Raw genomic sequence first — 15,565 nt, 5'->3', positions numbered from 1 at the left:
TACCTAGATGAGGGAGATAAGGGCCCGGAAGGGATAAAGGAAGGAGGGAGGCAGGTGGGGAGGGGAGATGAATAAACCTAAGCTAGTGGGGACAGGCCTAGGGGGAGCTTTTCTTTTTACATGGTAATTACAAAGGGGCTGGACTGACACAGTAGGGCCTGGTAAGAAAATTACATTGTGGGGGCGCCTGGGTGGCACAGCGGTTAAGCGGTTAAGCGTCTGCCTTCGGCTCAGGGCGTGATCCCGGCGTTATGGGATCGAGCCCCACATCAGGCTCCTCCACTAGGAGCCTGCTTCTTCCTCTCCCACTCCCCCTGCTTGTGTTCCCTATCTTGCTGGCTATCTCTCTCTCTGTCGAATAAATAAAATCTTTAAAAAAAAAAAAAAAAGGAAAGAAAATTACATTGTGGACATGGCATTTCTTTTCTTTCCTATTTCCTCTTGAGATGAAATCTGTCCCTCTTATTCTGTGACCCTGGACGATCGCTCTCTGAGCCTCAGTTTTCCCATCACTAAACTGGGCCTTCCTTTCCCTCAAAGTGTCATCAAGAGATTCAGGTGAAATAATGGAACGAGAATAGTGCTTTGGAAAACAAATACGTGCCTAATTGCAGGGGTGACACGCCCACATTCAAGCTGAAAGACAGTGTGGTATGGTGGTTACAACTCAGGCTCCCGAGTCACACTGCCTGAGTTCCGATCCCAACCTTTCCCCTTACTAGCTGTGTGACCTCAAGCAAGTTCCTTAACTTCTCTGTGCCGCAGTTACTTCATCTGTGAAGCGAGCATGATGATAGCAGTGTCTGACTCACAGGTTTAGTGTGAATGTGTGTCGACACAGGTGCTCGGCCCCTGGCCTACGCTACATAAGGGAGACTATTACTGTATGTATTACTGCAATCGGCCCCTGGCCCGCTCTGCTGATCTGAATCAAAACAAAAGAAAAACAAGAGAATCTCAGTAAAGGAGCTGTAGGAATATGAAGAGAGACACTGTTTTATCTTTAATTTAAAACTTTCCCCAGTGCTATGTATTTGTGTGTATATGTTTTAGTTTCACTATGTGACCATTTCATTGTGGTGTCATGACTTGCTGCTTTGTGACTTAAGTATTTTAAACAGTTCATGTTCTTGGGTAAATAATACATCCACGGGGCACAGTATTTGCAAGGTTTCTGGGGCATGCGCTGGCTGAGGCAGGTGGCATTCCAGGGTGCCCGTGTCTGGCTCACGCATGCGCCCGTGCCCACTTTGCGCAGAAGCAAAGGATGGGGACTTGAGTGGGGCCTTGGCCCGGAAGCAGCAGGTTTCCTGCCAGCCCTGGCTCCGGGGACACTGGCCAGCCTGGCTGAGGAGGACTGTGGGATCAGAGAGGCAGGTGGACAGGGACCAGGGGACAAGGAGAAAGAAGGACACAGGGAAACGAAAAAGCAACCAGTTTAGTGTTAAAAAAGAAGACAACAGGCCCAAAACAGAGTCAGTTAGGCTGAGCCCCTCATTATCAAACCGAGACTTAAAGTTTCATCTTTCCCAGAAATGGAATCTTCAATCAGCCAATCGGGAATCACCTGATGAGCACTAGTAAGTAATCTGCCTGATAGAGAGACCCTGCCGTCTCCTACAGGAAAGTGAGCTTGCCACAGCCAAGCCCCTTCTTGCTCCTGTAACTTCCTTGTTCACCCTCCCTTCTGCCTGTAAAAGTCCTTCCTTCCGTACAGCTCCTCGGAGCTCCTTTCTGTCTGCTGGGTTGGATGCTGCTTGATTCACGAGTCACTGGAGAAAGCCCGGAAGAGGGGCACCTGCCTGGCTCAGTCCATTGAGCGTGCACCTCTTGATTTTGGGCTCATGAGTTCAAGCCTAGCTTCACGTTGGACAGAGAGATTACTTAAGAAAAAAGAAAGAAGGGGGGCGCCTGGGTGGCACAGCGGTTAAAGCGTCTGCCTTCGGCTCCTCCGCTATGAGCCTGCTTCTTCCTCTCCCACTCCCCCTGCTTGTGTTCCCTCTCTCGCTGGCTGTCTCTATCTCTGTCAAATAAATAAATAAAATCTTAAAAAAAAAAAAAAAAGAAAAGAAAAGAAAAAAGAAAGAAACCCAGTAAGAGCTTTAGAATGTTCTCAGTTGGGGGCACCTGGCTGGCTCAGTCGGTAAAGCATGTGACGCTTGAGCTCATGGACTTTGACCCCGCATTTGGTGTAGAGATTACTTAAAAAAAAAAAAAAAAAAGAATGTGCTCAGTTGAATTTTGTTTTTAGCAAGAGGATAATTCCAACCTGAAAATAAGAATATGTAGAGATTAAATCATTTCTAAATCAGCAAAAATTGATGGCTGGGGCTTGTTGGGATTGAACTAGGTGTCGACCAATGGGAAAAGCCCCAGGATCTCTTTTCTTTTTAAACTGAGGTAAAATTGGTATATAACACTGTATGTTTCAGGTATCCAACATTATAATTCAACATTTTTATGTGCTGCAAAGTAATCACCACTGAAAGTCTGCTTACCATTATCAGCATACAATTGAGTGCCTTTATCCATTCTGCTCACCTCCCCACTCCCTCTGCCTTCTCGTAACCACCAATCTGCTCTCTGTATCTATAAGCTTGTTTTTGTTTTGTTTTGTTTTTTTAGATTCCATGTGTAAATGAAATCTGACTTATTTAACTTAGCATAATACCTTCAAAGTCCATCCATGTTGTCACAAATGGCAAGACTGCTGAGTAATATCTTATTCTATGTATGTATATATGGGTATAAATGCCACATCTTCTTTCTTCGTCCATGAATGGACGTTTAGGTTGTTTCCCTGTCTTTGATTTTATAAACGATGATGAAGTGAACATGGATGTCAGATTTTCATTTTCCTTGGATAAATACCCAGAAATGGAAAAGCTGGATCATATGGTGGTTCTTTCTCTTTTCTTCTTTTTTTTTTTTTTAAGGAATCTCCATACTATTTTCCACAGTGGCTGCCCCAGTTCATGTTCCCACCACCAATGCATGAGGGTTCTGTTTTCTCTATAACCTCTCCAGTACTTGTTTCCTGTCTGTTTGGTAATAGCCAGTGTGACGGGCTGTCTCATTATGCTTTTGAATGGCATTTCCCAATAATGAGTGATGTTCAGCATCTTTTTGTGTGCCTGTTGGCCATGTGTATGTCTTCTTTGGGAAAATGTCTATTCAGGTCCTCTGCCCATTTTTTAATTGGGTTGTTTGGGTTTTTGTTGAGTTGTATGAGTTCTTAAAATATTTTAGCTATTAATCCTTTGTCAGATATATGATTTGAAAAAAATCTTGTCCCATTCAGTAGGTTGTCTTTTCATTGTGATGATGATTTCTTTTGCTTTGTGGAAGCTTTTTAGTCTGATGTAGTCCCATTTGTTGATTTCTGCTTTTGTTTCCCTTGCCTTTGGAGTCAGAACCACAGAAATGTCACTAAGACCAATGTCGAGGCGCTTACCACCTATGTTTTCTTCCGGGAATTGTATGGTTTCAGGCCTTACATTCAAATCTTTAATTCATCTTTTTAAAAAACCTTTAATCCATTTTGAGTTAATTTTTGTGTATTTTCCTATTTTCATTCTTTTGCATGTGACTGTCCAGGTTTCCCAACACCATTTATTAAGGAGACTGTCCTTTCTCCATTGTATGTTTTTGGCTCCTTTGTCACAAATTAGTTGGCCGTATGTGTGTGGGTTTAATTCTGGGCTCTCAGTGGTGTTCCATTATTCTGTGCATCTGTTTTTATGCCAAACCAGACTGATTTGGTTATTATAGCTTTGTAGTATAGTTCGAAATCAGGGAGCATGCTTTTCTAACCTCCAGCTTTGTTCCTCTTTCTTTCTTTCTTTCTTTTTTTTTAAAGATTTTATTTATTTATTTGACAGAGATAGAGACAGCCAGCGAGAGAGGGAACACAAGCAGGGGGAGTGGGAGAGGAAGAAGCAGGCTCATAGAGGAGGAGCCTGACGTGGGGCTCGAACCCGGAACGCCGGGATCACGCCCTGAGCCGAAGGCAGACGCTTTAACCACTGTGCCACCCAGGCGCCCCTTTGTTCCTCTTTCTTAAGATTGCTTTGGCTACTCAGGATCTTTTGTGGTTCCAAACAAATTTTAGAATTATTTTCATTCTGAAAAATTCCCTTGGAATTTTGATAGGGATTGCATCGAATCTGTAGGGTGCTCTGGGACATTATTCTTCCTATCCATGAGCACAGATATTTTCCCATTGATGTGTGTTGTCTTCAATTTCTTTCATCAGTGTCTTACAACTTTCAGAGAATAGGTCTTTCGCCTCCTTGGTTAAGTTTATTCCTAGGTATTTAAGTCTTTTTTGATGTAATTGTAAATGGGATTGTTTTCTTAGGTTCTCTAATAGTTCATAATTAGAGGATAGAAAGATCTTGGATTTCTGTATTTTGATTTTGTATCCTGCATCTTTACTGAATTCATTTATTAGTTTGAACAGTTTTTTAGTGGGGTCTTTTGGGTTTTCTCGATATAGTATTATGTCATCTGCAAACAGTTTTACTTCTTCCTTTCCAATTTGGATGCCTTTTATATCTTGACAAATGGCTGTGGTTAGCACTTCTGATATTATGTTGAATAAAAGTGGCGAGAGTGGGCATCCTTGTCTTGTTCCTGATCTTAGAGGAAAAGATTTCAGCTTTTCACCATTGAGTATGATGTTGGCTGTGGGTTGGTCATGTATGGCCCTTATTATGTTTAGGCACATTCTCTCTCTACCCACTTTGTTGAGAGTTCTTATCATAAGTGGATGTCGAATTTTGTCAAATGCTTTTTCTGCATCTGTTGAGATGGTCCCCTGATTTTTATCCTTCCTTTTGTCAGTGTGGTGTGTCACCTTGATTGGCTTACAGATGTTCAGCCACCCTTGCACTGGGGTCCTTGGAGCAGACTTGGGAGAGAAGGATACTGCCCCTGAAGAGAAACAGTCCTGGCCCTATCACAGACCGCTGGTGGGGAGTGAGGACGCACAGTGTCTTAGTGGGGATCATTAGGTGGGCTCCATTAGATTCACAATGCACGTGCCCCAGACCCAGCAAATCCTCTCATTTCTACTCCACAGAAACACATGCTGATGAGCACAGGGAGAAAGTGGAAGGTTCAGTGTCGCGCTGGAAATTGGGCATATTATTTAGAATATCCATATATGGAAGTCTGTATCCCATAGAGAAAGGCCTGGAAGGAGCCCAAAGCTGATAATGATATTGCCCCAAGGAGGGCAATGGGCTTGGGGCAGTTGAGAGGGGACTTAACCCACATTTTTTTTTTCTTTAAACAAGGTGAATGTTTCTGGGTATTGCTTGTTTGACCTAAATTAATACGTCTTTCTTATACTTGAAAAGCACCAAACTGATCCCAAAAGAGGAGGGATTTGGACAAGAAGGAGAGAAAACAGGTTTGGAGGTGAAGGAGGAGCCATGAGATGACAGGGAAAAAGATGGGCAGAGAGGTTATTTAGGGCTCTGGTGAATGACACGCTATCTAGTTCGTCCTCCGGGTCCTCCTCCAAGCTGTTCAGCAAAGACTCAAACAGCTTCTTGATTCATTATTGGATGTTGGGCTTTTCTTTCAAATGTAGAACTGAGATCACCGACAGGGCAGGCTGGCCTTATTTGGCAAATATTCATGGAGAACCTTCTGTGTTGGAGGCTGGACGTATTGGGGGCAGTAAGGGCGCCACAGTGACCTTTACTACCTTGAGATAAATCACTCACGGGGCCAGAAACAAGAGGGTGTGGAAGCAGAGAGGAGGGAGTGTTGATTCTGTCTGAGAATTATGAAGGGCTCATGGAGGTAGAAACGTGGCTGTTGAGCCCTGATGCGAACATAAGAACGTTCCAGCGCAAAGAACTGGGAAAATGCATCTCAGGCTGTGTTTGGTGGACTTCCTCCCAAGGTTCCAGGTTGTAGTTTGTGGGCTGGAGGAGTTCCAGAGAGCGTGCTCATGGGGTGGTCGGCGCTCAAGGTGCCCTCATGCCGAGAAGCCTCTAGGATAGGCTGAGAACAAACATCAGCTGAAAACCCTGGGTCCCTCACCAAAAACAGATGGCATCACGGGGCTCCAGTCGTGATGCCCTAAAAGGAGTACAGCATCACATGTGAACTGTTTGTAGCAAAAAATATTATCTGATTCTCTGGTCAGGAGGAAACATGAGACAAATCCACACTGGGGGGGTCACTCTGCAGGACAACCAACTTTGTCACTTCAGAAATGTCAGTGTCAGGGTGCCTGGGTGGCTCAGTTGGTTGGGCGTCTGCCTTCAGCTCAGGTCATGATCTCAGGGTCCTGCAATCGAGCCCCGTGTCGGGCTCTCTGCTCAGTCTGCCTCTCCCTCTGTGCTCTCTTTCTCTCTTGCAAATAAATATTTAAAAATCTTTTTTAAAAATGTCAGTGTCAGGAAAAACAGAAGGCTGGTTCTTTTCTAGAACAGCAAAGAGTAAAGAGACATGACAGCCCAGAGAGGGCATGAGTCTTGGTTGGATCCTAGATCTGGGAAACACAGCTAAGGCGGATGTTGTTGGGACACCTAGGGATGCCAGATCGTGGACTTCACATTAGATAATAGCTTCGAATCTTTGTGTTTTTTTGTTTTAATGATGGAAATAAAAAGAAGGTTCACATGATGTTGTTTGCCTGGGGTGGGAAGATGCAGGGGAGGAGAATCTATTCTTTTACAAGGAGAACGCAAGTTTGGGCTCCGGTCGCGCCGCTCCCTGCCTGTAACAACTGGAACCCACTGTGGTCGGTTCGAGTCGAGCCCGTTTCAGCTGTGGGCACAGGGACCGGGGGGTGCCCACCCGGTGAGGCTGTTGAGGGCCGACTGCGAGCACGCAGGAGAAGCTGCAGCCAGTGGGTTAACCCGCTTCAGCCCCCTGGTCACGAGGGAAGCATCCAGAGTCAGGCCCTCTGGGGGCTCCCTTCGCCCTGTGTGGGGGAGGCAGACCAGGGGGTGGCGTGCACCTCTTCCCTTCCCTCCGCCACCCCCACCCCCATTCTCAGCCAGCCCCGCAATAGGTGCCGTGCTCCCAGCCAGAGTTTTCAACCGCAGGGTGCAGCCTGGAAACATGGCTTAGCTCCCCTTTGTTGGTTTCCAGCAAATTAAAATTTATCTCTCAGGGAGGAAACGAGGGGGTTGAGGGTTTTTTTCTTCTCCTTAATGGGTCCTGATGAAGGAAATGAATGCAGCGAGGGAATCAGAAATACGATCCGCCGCTTGCCGTCCTGGAAAGGTCTGGGGGCTCCCCGCGCCCTCACAGGGGCAGCTGGGCACAGGGTGTTTTATTGTATCATTAACCTTGACCCCTCTGGGTTCAAAGAGAGAGGTTAGTTGGAAATAAATCAATAGTCTGGTCTGGTCACTTCAAAGGCTTCAGAACCCGCTGGAAAATTCCATATTGTTTCAGTGTGTCAATTAGAATAGGGTGTGCGGTTCTTTTTGAAAGACGGGGAGGGTTAGGCCTAAAATTGAAATTAATTGTGTATCCACTTCCTTTAATCAAGCAATCAGGAGGCTTTATTGTGTATCTTGTTGCAGGGGCGGGTGGAAGTCCCCACAGAAAACACTGTGTGACCTCTGTGTGGCCACTGGGCAGGGCTCTGGGACAAAAGGCATCTCTCCACGCTTGGGAAGCACCTCCCGTCCCCAGCAGCAAGCAGCCTTTCCTTCGGACCTGTCTGGAATTTCCAGAACCACCAAGCCATCACCATCCTAATATGTAGCATTTATTGAGTATTTACTATGGCCCAGGTGCCAGGGATTTTCCTGGGATTTTTCTCGTCTGGTCCTCACAACAACCCAGCTGGATTAAGTAGCATCGTTATCTGCGTTATAGATGGGGCAGTGGAGCCCCGGAGAGTCCGTCCAGAGCCACCGTGGGGTTTCTAGAGTCTGTTTCAGTGGCTCAAGGAAGGAGAGTCAGAGGCTTGGACGAGCTGCAGAGCACCCAGCCTCGGTCTCCTCCCAGCAGTCTTCCACAGAAACCAGCCCTGGCTGCATTTCCCAGCGTCTCTCCTGGCTCTATGTCCCCTTCACCCACCCACCCCCCCCGTTCTCCACCCCTCCCCCTTCCCCTCAGCTTTGCTTTCCTGCTCTCTTGCTTGCTTTCCACAAACACTTGGGTGTCTGGAGCTTCGCGTCTGCCCTGGCTGGTTCACGGAGCCGTAAGCTCCACGTTCGTCCTTAGGAAACTCACTGCCTAAGTTCCCCGCGCAGGGATGGCAGGTAGACGTCTTGGCGGATTTGCTGTAGGAGAGGCTAACGCCAGGTGCAGAGGAAGGGCAGACACAGAAGCGGCTCTAACTGGAGAGAATCAGGGAAGACACCAGGAGGAGGCAGCTTTGAAGGGATCTGGAAACGGGACCAGCGGAGTGCGATCATTCCAGGCTGAAGGAACTTCTTGCAGAGAGGCCTGGAGGCACCATTGTACCTGCACGTGCTGGAGAAGCCAGAAGCCCAGCTTGAAGGACTGGAGTCCATGAAGGGAGCCAAGAATTCGGCTCTGTTCTGAATCATAATGATCGTAAGAGCAAGCACGGTCCTGAGTGCTTTACGTACCTGACTTGTCGACTGCTCACAACTTTCGAGGGAGGTGCTGTCCTTATCCATGGTTTCTAGAGGAGGAAATGGTCCCAGAGGGTCACACAGCTGGACAGCAGCCGAGTGCAGATTACAAACCCAAGCCTGTGCTCTGAGCCACTGGATTACACTGCCTCTCCTGAGGGGGGCCTTGAACGCCAGGCCGAAGGCGTTGTACTGCCCTGGGAGCGATGGCAGGTTCCTGATGTGACCTGCATTTTAGGACATGCCCAGCTTCCTCACCCCTCCCACGCCAGGCTCTGACATCCCTGGGTCTATCCTCAATATTCAGGAAGAAAAGCTTCATCTCAGCCAGTTTAGACCATTCCCTCTCCACCCCAGCGCCAAGTTCCCCTGGTCCTTTCTCCTCAGCACACAGATAGGTCAGCAGACAGCGTGGGCTTAGAACAAGGAGGCCCACCCACGTTCCAGCCCCAGCTCCACCTCCTCATTTCTCCGAGCCTCAGTTTCCATCTGTTAAACGAAGGGATGACACAGAGTCCAGCCCTGCCCACCCCAGGGCTTCGAGAAGCCTCGGATGAGGTAATGTGGGGGTATTCCACAAAACACCACCAGAATTAGCAACAGAGGCCTCGGCATCATCGCTCAGTCCCCCACAGAGGCTCCGTCCCTTCCCTGAGGAAGGCCCGGGCTATCTGACCCTTCTTGCTGGTTCCCTTTCCACCCGACACCGCAAGCTTCGTCAGACACATCAACTGTGCTGGAAGCACGCGCTCTGGAGATCTAGCAAGCGTTCGTTCACGTGTTTCTTGGGCGACGAGAAGCACCGAGCCCGTGCGGCAGCCCGCAGCGTCCTGGCTGCTCAAGGTCGGGCCCGCAGCCTCGGAGCCCTTCCCCCCTTCCGCGTTCCTCTTTGAAGCCTTCCTTGATCCTGGGCTCCGAGGAACTGCGCTTTCTTCTGTTTCCACAGCCTGCTGCTGTTCCCGCCCAAGTGAGCGGGACAGAGGGCATCGTTTCGTTCACGCCTGTGCCGTCAGTTCCCTGGGGGCCCGGTCGGCCTCCCTGGTGTGGGGCTGAGCTCAGCGGAGCGGCTTCAATCCGACCCTCGTCCCCACAGCTGTAATCCTCGCCGCTTCCACAGGGTGGCAGCAGAACCCTCCGGTCCCAGCCCTCCTCCCGGGAGCGCGGAGCTTCCAGGCTGGGATGCTGCGTCCTGAGACTCCCTCCGCCCGCAGGGAAGCCAGGCCAGGTGCCGGCCGAGGTCCCTTCAGGCTTACTTTCTTCTTTATCCCACTCTTCACCTTCCACTTGGGGTCACCTTGCCCTGCCCACCTCAATTTCTCTTCCTGTGACAATGGGATCACTTGAACACAAACTGCACGCTGGCCTAATTACAAACTCATTGAGTCCTTTCAGCTACTTTTTAAATTTAAATTTTTTTTAATTTTTTATTATTTTTAGAAAGATTTATTTTGTTAGAGAGAGAGCACCGGGGGAGGGGGAGAGGGAGAGGGAGAATTTCTGGCAGACTCCCTGCTGAGCGCAGAGCCCGCATGGGGCTCCATCTCAGGACCCTGAGATCATGACCTGAGCTGAAACCAAGAGTCAGATGCTCTAGGGGACTGAACCACCCAGGCGCCCCCCACCTCCTTTTTTTTTTAATGACAGTTTATCAAACCGTAATTCATATAGTACACAACTCGCCCATTACAGTGGGCAATTTAGTAGTTCTTCGTATATTCGCAGGGTTGTGCAAGCATCATCACAACCAAATTTAAAACATTCTCATCATCCCAAAAAGAAACCCTGTGCCCGGTTGCACTCACTCCCCATTTTCCACTAACCCCCAGCCGTAGGCAACCACTTACCTCTTCTTGGTCTCTATACATTTGCCTGTTCTGGGCATTTCATACAAATGGAACCATACGATATGTGGTCTTTTGTGATTGGCTATATGTCCAGCCTTTTGAGGACTGGGCACTGCTTCCCCCAACAGCTGCACCATTTTGCCTTCCCACTGGCAGTGTATGAGGGTTCGGAGTTTGCCACGTCCTCGACGGCACTCGATAGTATGTGACTTTTTTATTTTAGCTCTCCTAGTGGGAACAGAGTGGTACCGCGTCGGGGTTCTAGTTTTTACTTAATGTGCTATTGGCCATTTGTATATCTTCTTTGCAGAAATGTGTATTCAGATCCTTTGCCCATTTTTTTTGCTTTTATTTTTTTCAATATTAAGTAATCTCTACACTCAATGTGGGTCTCAAACTCACGACTCCGAGATCAAGAACTGCATGCTTTACCAACTAAGCCAGCCAGGTGCCCCACCTTTGACCATTTTTAAACTGGGTTACTTGTCTTTTTATCACTGGGTTATTTTTATTGAGTTATGAGCTCTTCATGTATTCTAGATACAAATCCCTTATCAGAGATACGACTTGCGAATATTTTCTCCCATCCTGTGCTTGTCTTGATGGTGTCATTTGAAGCATAAAGTTTTAAATTTTGATGATGTTCAATGTATCTATTTTTTCCTTTCTTGATTGTACCTGCGGCGTTATGTCAATTTTTGCCAAATCCAAGGTTACAAATACATCTATGTTTTCTTCTATGTGTTAGCTTTTACATTTAGGTTTTTGCTCCATTTTAATTATTTTTTTAAAGATTTTTTTATTCATTTATTCGACAGAGATAGAGATAGCCAGCGAGAGAGGGAACACAAGCAGGGGGAGTGGGAGAGGAAGAAGCAGGCTCACAGCGGAGGAGCCTGATGTGGGGCTCGATCCCACAACGCCGGGATCACGCCCTGAGCAGAAGGCAGACACTTAACGCTGTGCCACCCAGGTGCCCCCCATTTTAATTATTTTTACACGGTGTGAGGAAAGGGTCCAGACTCATTCTTTTCACGTGAATCTCCACTTGTCCCAGTGCCATTTGTTGAAAAGTTTCTTCTTCCCGCTGAATAGTTTTGACATCCTTGCCAAAAATCAATTTATATGCTAGGGTTTATTCCTGGACTGTCAGTTCTATCCCGTGGGTCTATATGTCTGTCCTTATGTTAGTACCCCCACTGTATTCATTACTGTAGCTTTGTAGTAAGCTTTAAAATCAGGAGGTGAGTCTTCCAACTCTGTTCTTCTTTGTCCCTTGTGTTTTCATATGAATTTTAGGTTTAGCTTATCAGTTTCTGTAAAGAAGCCAGCTGAGTCAACAACCCTTTGAAGTAGGAGCATATTATCCCAATTTTACAGATTGAGAAAACTGAGGCCTAAAGAAGTGAGGTCAACTGCACATGGTCACATGACTAGGAAATGGCTGAGCCAAGATTCAGACCATATCAGTCAGATGCCACCTGGGCCAGACCACCACCTCAGCTCCAGGGGATGCCATGCTTCGCACTAGGAGGCAGAGCTCATCATTCTCAACAACAGAGCAGGAGCCCTGGGCTCGCTCCCAGGTGGCAAAGGCTGGAGTTTCTGGCCAGTGAGCCACCAGCTGGAGTTAGAGAAGCTGCTCTGTAATGCGGCCCCCGAGCAGAGCATGGATGAGCAATCACTCCTTCTCCTGGGGCTCCTGTCTTCCTACCCTAGCCTCAGCCCCAGGAACTGGGGGCTTAGTCACAGCAGAGATGACCCCAAGCTTCCAGGCACCAAACACCCCTGTTGTTTAACCCGAGGTGGTACCATACTAGTCGGGGGTTAGACCAAAGAGTTTGTAGCTTCCCGACAGTGTTCCCAGCATTCCAGTTAGATGTCCTGTTCCCGCGTGCCTTCCCTCAACAGTTCCCGAGTGGGTCCTAGGGATACGCATTCTATTGTGGGGGGCCAGGTAATGAGGCAAGGAAGTAAATGGAGGGACCTGCGCAGCTCAGGGTGTGGTAGGCATTCAGGGGAGAGGGAGTCTTTTGCTGTGGGCATTTTGGAGTGATGGCCAGGGCTAGACCCTGCACTGTGGCAGTGGGCACATGGCACAGGGTGACCATCTGTGTCCTTGGGAGAGTCAAGTACAGGGTACATCCCTGTTGAGCCCAAGGAGCAAGGTCTTTCCCTCCCTGGTCAACCTGGCTCCCTTGGGCCTTCTCTCCACCTCTCCTCTCCTCCCCCCTTTCCTGCCCCAGGTGGCCTCAAGAGGGCTGGGGAAGCAGTAGAGATCCCAAATCACCCTATAAACCTCTTTGTGAGAGGGGCCTAGATCTCCCCCTCTGTGACCTTGTCCCGAACCATCTTTGGATGTTTCCACTCCTTCATTTCCTGTTTCCAATCCAGATCCCCCTTTCCCCATCCTGAGCAAGGTGACTCCCTCCCCCACCACCCTTCTTCTCCCTCTCCGTTCCTTCTAGACTCTGGAGCACAGTCCAGGTTTGAGGGTCTGACTGGGTTGAGTGGAAAGGGCTCCAGGCGGGGTGTGGCCATCCCGGGTGCCAGCCCTGGCCCTGCCTCTAACTTCCCTGTCCCCTTGAGCAACTCCTGCCCCACATCTGTCTCATGAGAGAGACCATGGTCCCTGCCAGCACTGGCTTTCTAGGCTCTACCAACCCAGGCTGGTGGGGCTCTCAGGCCTGCACCAGCCTCCTTGGCCCCCTCACCCCTCACTGCAGAAGGAGAGGGAGCAGGCAGCGGTGTTCACAGAGGACTGTTCCCCCTCCTGTGGCCTCAGGGCTGAACACCAGGATCCCTCTTCACTGATAATAGGAATGTGACCCATAAACAGGGCTTGTGTAGGAGTCGGGAGCACCCCCATCCTCCAGCAGCCCCTTCTGGCTGGGTCCTCTTGCTCACCCAGCCCCCAGCTCCCACGTGTTTTTCATCTATCCCCCTAAGTAGTCCTGTGATAGTTTTAGAATGTGTCCATAACGTTGACTCTACTCTCATCAAAAAAGTGGAATCTACTTCCCTTCCCCTGGAATAGGGGGTGACTTGCTTCTAATGAATGGAACGTGGCAGAAGTGACACCACACAATGTCTGAGGTTAGATTCGACGTGATGATGCTGTTTCAGCCAGGCTCTCTCTAGTCCCCTCTCCCTGGATCCCAGCCACCATACTTTGAGGAAGCCCAGGCCACTTGGAGAGGTCATGTGCAGGTGTGGGGGCCGACAGCCAGCATCAGCCAGCAGACATGAGAGCCAGCAAGCCTTCAGATGATTCCAGCCCCAGGCTTCAAGCCACCCCCGCCAATGCCCAGTAAAGCAGACAACTGTCCTGCTGAGCAGCCCCAGACTGCAAATGTCTGACCAAAATAAATGTTAGATTAAGTCACTAAGTTGTGGGGTGGCCTGTGACCGAGCATTAGACAATTGGAGCAGGTTGCAAGCCCAGGCTATGGCTGCTTTCTGCCCAAAGACTGTGAGGGGGGGTGTCTTCAGCCTGAGGCCACTGGACTATTTGAGATCAGGAACCAGATTCGAGCCAGGCACCCTCCACCACCTCCCTCCCAGGTTTGACGCCTATTTCTGCTAATCTTCCTAATTGGAACCCTGCTTCCCTTAACCTTAGCTTGGTCCGGCCTTGTTAGAACAGGCCCTGCCTGTATTTGCATGTAATTTGTGTGCAATTTACATACATCTACATGGGTCATAAGAGGTGGTTTCTAAATGTTTCCGGATGCCTCCCTGGGGACGGTACTAGCTTCTTGGACTCCTGGGGGGGGGGGGGGACAGGAACATGGGATTCACCTGGTCTACTCCCATCCCCTGCAGGACCTGCTTGACCAGATGGCAAGCCCACCACCTTCCCAGGCAGCCCTCTGATGGCGGGTGTCGTTGAAGAAGTCCTGCCCTGCAAAGTTCCATGTAAAGAAAGGTGAGGTATTATGTTGATATTTGGGCTTGGCTGTTTTCTGGGAAAATCAGGGCAAGTCAACCACTTCCCCCAGAGACTCGGGACAGGTACTGTGGCGGCCTCAGCCTGCTTTTTCTCAGTTCAGCGTCCACGCACCATCACTGTTTCTGGCCTGACCTGCAGGCCTCTTCCAGAAGTGCCAGGCTAGGGGCTTTCAAATGTTTTTAGGAGCAGAACCGTTTTCTCTCTCATGACCCTGAGGTCATGACCTGAGCCGAAATCAAGAGTTGGACGCTTAACTGACTGAGCCACCCCAGTGCCCCCAGATCCCTGTTTTCAAATAAAATCCCATGAAGAGCCCAACATATAAGACAGATAAAAGTGGAACTGCTCTCGTTGAGTGTGGGCAGGGAGAGTGGAATTCCCCTGCAGAGAGGTTCACCCCCCATACCCCTTGCCACAGCTGGAAAAGCCCAGCTTGCAAACAACTGTCCTGGTTTGCTCCTTGCAAAATGTACACCTCTGGGTACGGAGCCCAGCCCTCTAGACCAGCAGAGCTTCCCAGGGTGAGCCTGGACTCTATTTCCACAGTAGAGGCAACACTGACATTCTAAGCAGTTGCGTTGCACCATTGCCTTTTACTGGGCTTGAGGCCCACTGAGACCTCCAGATCTTTGTCAGCACAACCACCTTTAAGCCACATCTCTCTTGGCCTATCCTGAGCTTTGGCAGCTCCAGACACCTGGCTTCAGGAGGGACTGAGGAGTGGCAGGGAGTAATAGAGAGGCCTGGCCATGAGTTATGGCTGATGCCCTGGAAAGTCACTCAGCCAGGTCCCATTCCTCAACTGGAGACTGGAGACGAAAATAGTCCTTCCTGGTAGACAATGCATGAAAAGTACCTGGCTTAGTATGGGAGGGACTGGTCTCAGATTCCTCACTGCCAGCTAAGGAGGTACAGAGCAGTGGTCGGAATACAGACCCTGGCACCTGGTGGCCTGGTCTGGACACAAACTCTGGTCCTGCCATAACTGGCTGTGTGAGTGTTTAGACATTTCCGTCTTCTCTTATCCTTTCTCAGTTTCATCGTCTATAAAATGAGGTGATGATAATGAGACTGTCTACCTCCCAGAAAGGTGGCAGGGACCCAGGGAACCTCCCTCTGTGTGGGGGCCCAGGATGCATGGTGCCTGTAAGTGGTACACAGGGGGCTGCCGTTACTTTGGGCTCTGA

This window comes from Ursus maritimus, unplaced genomic scaffold (assembly GCF_017311325.1).
Source record: "Ursus maritimus isolate PB19 unplaced genomic scaffold, ASM1731132v1 scaffold_27, whole genome shotgun sequence".
Lineage (NCBI taxonomy): Eukaryota > Metazoa > Chordata > Mammalia > Carnivora > Ursidae > Ursus > Ursus maritimus.
The sequence above is the reverse complement of the archived record's forward strand: the minus strand, read 5'-3'. Positions refer to the sequence as shown.